Source organism: Nansenia antarctica (assembly GCF_963989245.1).
Source record: "Nansenia antarctica genome assembly, chromosome: 16".
Lineage (NCBI taxonomy): Eukaryota > Metazoa > Chordata > Actinopteri > Argentiniformes > Microstomatidae > Nansenia > Nansenia antarctica.
Window position 1 is genome coordinate 20,421,399 of NC_137686.1, and position 5,000 is coordinate 20,426,398.

At 46.0% G+C, this 5,000-nt stretch overlaps 1 protein-coding gene across 1 annotated transcript in view; it reads right to left on the reverse strand.

The window, feature by feature from the left end:
* pigk (phosphatidylinositol glycan anchor biosynthesis, class K) overlaps positions 1-5,000 on the reverse strand; it is a 22,099-nt gene that overhangs the window by 4,069 nt on the left and 13,030 nt on the right. The window lies entirely within an intron of this gene.

The following is a 5,000-nucleotide window of genomic DNA, read 5'->3' on the forward strand; positions in this document are numbered from 1 at the left end:
GAAAGAGAGGGAGAGGGAGCGTGTGAGAGAGAGAGAAAGAGAGGGAGAGGGAGCGTGTGAGAGAGAAGCAAGAGAGGGAGAGTGAGCGTGTGAGAGAGAGAGAAAGAGAGGGAGCGTGTGAGAGAGAAGCAAGATATAGAGAAGAAGAAAAGAGAGAAGACTGTTTCACACGTCAGCTGTTATTCACGTACAGGGTGTCAGGAAACTTTATTTTTTATTTTTTATATAAACCTCAATTAATTACTGTCCATCTGATTGATTGTAGCTAATTAACCGAGCCATGTGGGGTGTTAATGGTCATTCAGGGGGGCAGAAAGGCCAGTGAGAAGGCCTTCAAGGTCACACCGCCACTGGGTAATTAATGTTTTAGTTGTGCCCAATGACAACACACCACTCAAACTGTATTACTATGAATATCCTTGACAATCACACCCCTGGCAAGAACAGTAGGATGAAGCCTAAGTAAGCCGCTCACACCTAGGGATGTTATCTGCGAGAGAAAAAATATAGTTCTAATTATTGAGTTCTAATTATGTGTACTGACAGAAATTGTAATTGGAAAGTGGCGCTTTCAGAGCGACATGCCTCGAGTCGGTCTATGCAGTGTTTCCTCCAGGAATCTTTACATTAGTGGCGGAGAGCCCTGTCCGCGAGCGCAGCGCGTGATTTTTTTTCCCGCGTGCAACGACCTAATTTCAACCAAAACTATGAATGAATGAATGGACTTTATTTTATTTTATAGAGGGAGGATGGCAAAAAACAACAACATATATACAGAATATAAACTTGTGATACCGGTTTCCATCCATCAGCTCTGAAGGTTTACGTTACTCACGGATCCAATGTCCTTCCAAACGAGCAGTCTGGCTCCGTCTCAAACACAACAGGAAAAGTATGTCCAACTTGGCGAAAGTTTCCGAGTATTTCCAACTTGCGCAATCAGCGCCTTTTTACATACAACCCTATGGGAAAAGGGAAAAACTGCCGCTTTTTAAAAAGCGTGAGAAAAGCGCAGCTGCCGCCGTCTTTTTCAGTTGAATTTATTTAACTTTTCAGAAAGACGCTGTGTGTCGTCAAGCGCCTTTCTGACAGCTGACAAATCAGGACGAGGAGAGTACCTTCCCTAGTAACCAACTTCCCAACAACCGGTGCTCCAAGATGTCAGACCCATCAAGATGTAGCACAATGTAGCACATGTTGTAGGATGTAGAACAACTCGTGATTGCTACTGGTGTTTCATAACGTGGTTCCAGTGTTAGCAGCATTCGGCAGAAATCTTCATTTTCCGCAACACTGTTGCAAATATACCCAGTTCAACACAACACACCTTGCAAATATACCCAGCGATAGACTTGGTAATAGTCGTAGCCTCGGGGAGTAAAAGGGAAGCCTTGTCTGCCTCTTAGACATGACTACATCGTAATGATTACAAAGATGCCACTTGAAATGCATGAAATCCAAGTTTATTACATATTCACCTAGTATTTGACTGACTGTCAGTCACGAATGGTCCCAGTATTGTGGCTTCAGTTGGGTTGTAATTGTGCTTGCTGCAGAGCACGATGTTATTGCTGATTTTTACCAACTGTTAACAATAAAGTAAACTAGTTACTTTAGCTAGCTAAAGATATTGGCCCCCCAAATCATTTTACAACTTGTTATAATTATGTTACGATGTTTCTCCGCATTGAAGGGAGCAACGCAGGGTGCGCTCGTAAATTCGCTCTGAGAGCGCCGGAGCGCACACTGGGTTCAACGTCATAAAGGGACCAGGTAATTTGATTGGACAAGAGGCATTCCATGAGTGCTGATCAGATTTCCAGGGCGAATTTACGAACGCAGCTAGCGAATAAAAACCGTCAGATCATATATATATATATACAGGTTATTTTGATAAACTGGACACATTTTGGGAATATATATGGTTACTTTCTCGCCTGAAAACATATTAAAACTTCATAAAATTACATGTTAACACTTGTATTGCCAAAATTACAGCTTTTAGCCAATGGAGGTTAAAATGGACGATTTAAATTGCCCGCTGCTAGCCGGTGCGAAATGCATTCTGGGAAAAAGGCGGTGAAGGCTGTGCTTTTTTCCCATGGGTTGTACCGTATGTAAAAAGACGGCGAAAAGGCGCTGAAGGCGGCGCTTTTTTCTAAAAATAAGACGTCAAGTGTGAACACCCCCTTAGATGGTTCACATTTAGACCAATCAGGAGTAGCCCTTGTGTCACGTTGTCAACTGAATGTTTAATGTCATTAATCTGATTTTGGATCAGCGGTTAGAGAGAGATGGGCGTGGATTTAGGTGCACTTTTAGTCAACATCCATTATAGCGCTGATCTAGGATCAGATATATTTTAATCAGCTAAAATGTTCAGAGGTGGATTTTTATTTTTTTATTTTTTAGTGGACTGAATCAATTAGTGGCGGAGGAAATTCATTCGTGGCGGCCCGCCACCAATACATGCATATAGAGGAAACAATGGGTCTATGAACTGAATTCTGAACGTCAAATTCTGTCTTGTCCACATTTGTCCGGCAAGCATACAAAGAGCGGGAGGAAAAAACAGCCGTTCGTTTTCACTGCGGCTTCTTTGGGATTCTACAAAGCATATGGTATGACATCAAACTGGCAGGGTAACAAATAACAATTTGACGCCAGGGAACAGGAATCATCGGGGCAAAGGAAATAGAATGGATAAGGGAAGGAAAAAAGCCCCACCTCACACCTTTTCAGTGGAACATATTGTGATTAGGGCTGTGGCATTGTGATGGGGAGCTGGATGGGGATGTGGCATATGAGGGGGCTCACCCCATCTCCAGGCCTGAGACAGCTGCCACAGGAGACAGCACATTAATCAACTCCTCATTCACACACACACACACGCACGCACACACGCACACACACACACGCACACACACACACACGCACACGCACACGCACACACACACACACAGACACAGACATTGCAGAGACACATACACACACATCGCAGACACACACACAGACACCGCAGAGACACACACACACACACACACACACACTCTGTTTGTGTCCCAGCAGGGCCATGCTACAGTGGCCTACATATTCCCTGTCAGTGTCACCGAACTTTTCTATTACGCCGGCTGGAGACAAGTCATTGCCTCGTGTTCTCTGAGGGTATATTTGGAAAATGGAAAACCGGGTGGATGGACGGATGGAGGAGTTGATGGATGAGGAGGATTTATAGACCTCGTCCGGAATCCAAAGACGGCAGAGACCACCGCGCCTTGATGTTCCTGTCAGATTCCGATCAAAGCCTTCGTGCGAGAGGTTATCGGGACACGGGTCCAGTGCTCTGGGTCAGTGTGTGCCCAAGCGGAAAGGGAAATACCGTTCCTTACAACAAGACAACTGCGAAAACAACACACCTGATCCGACACTTCATCACATAAATAATGTATGACACCAAATCAAAGTGCAGGGGTTGTTCTGAGGCGGTGGAGCTGCCTGCCGGAGGGCCTGGTGGACCCGGGTCACGGCGCCCCTGTGGCGGTGTGAGAGGTGAGTCAGGCCCTCCTTCCCACCCCTGCAGCACCACCTGACTGACAATGGAACTGCTTGGCGGGGGACGGGGTGGGTGGCTGTCGACGGAGACCCAGGGAACATCCGAAAGTGCTTACCGGGAAATGTCACACAGGTAGTCACACACACACATACACACACACACACGCACGCACGCAGCAGACACCGAAGCAGAGCTATTTTGCAAGAGCTCTTCTTCCATTTAGCTACTCGTCGTTTCCATGGTTATGCTGGAGGCTAATTCAATTAAAATCATAATTCATTGGCAATCAATAACGTTAGGAAACAATTGGAATTTGTCCGAGTGCCAATGATGTCACAGACACAGACAATCATGCCAAGACAGTAGAGTAAAGACAATTTGTACCTGTCAATCAATTCCCATGTCTATACAATGCCTGAGCGCGGAGAAGGGAATGCGTGGGGGAGGATCTGGGTTATTTAGAGTTCAGGGTCTCGTGCTGCCTTGACGAAGAAACTGATCACTGAGGCGACTTGTCCTGTTCTTTCTGGTTCTTGTCACTCTCTGTTACTTTATTCAGTGCCACTTCCTGTCCGTCAGTGGGTCTGTGCTGTGTGTCTAACCAGTCGAGCAGCTGGGATAGGTTGTGTTGTATGAGAACCGACGGATCTCATAAGATATTCTATCGCGGTCCGTACTTTTTTTCCTGTGGCTTGGTGTTGTGTACACTGTGAACGCGAGGTGATGGGATTTCAATGGGCTGCAAATTGAGTACATTTCCCAAGTCCACCGCAGAGTGGATAGGATTGGATTCACAATTCAAATGCAGCAGTGGTGTGAAGTCATTCACTAGGGGAGGGAAGAAATATATTCTTTTGTGAAAGCAAAGCTCGGCCTCTGATGAAAGTCACATTCCGTTTGGGATGTGGAACGCATGTCGCCACGACGCTCCCAACAACCTATTCTGGTGGATGTCACGGTGCTTCATTGAACCGGAGAGTTGCTGTAGAGGCTCGCAATACACGCATGCATGCACGCACACACACACACGCGCGCACACGGACACATGCGCACACACACACACACACACACACACACACACACACACGCACACACGCGAGCGCACACGCACACGCACACACGCACACACGTTTCCATAGAAACAGCACAGACACATCTGCCCACGAGGGTCACATGTAACTTTCCGACTTGAAATGAAAGAGAACAGACACCTCTAAAGAGACACACACGCGACTGCCACACACTCTTATCCGGAACGATCCGTCACGGTCACGGCAAAAAATTAATCGTCCACGAGGCATGAATCTTCATTACGCAAAGAACATCTGTGTATTAAAAGCAACGGCATTGATTTCACAGGTAATGGAGCTTTATCATTGCACATAATTATGTCAGACAGGTACTGATATGCTAAAGTAGCATAGTTTGGCTTGTTTTTTTTTGGGGT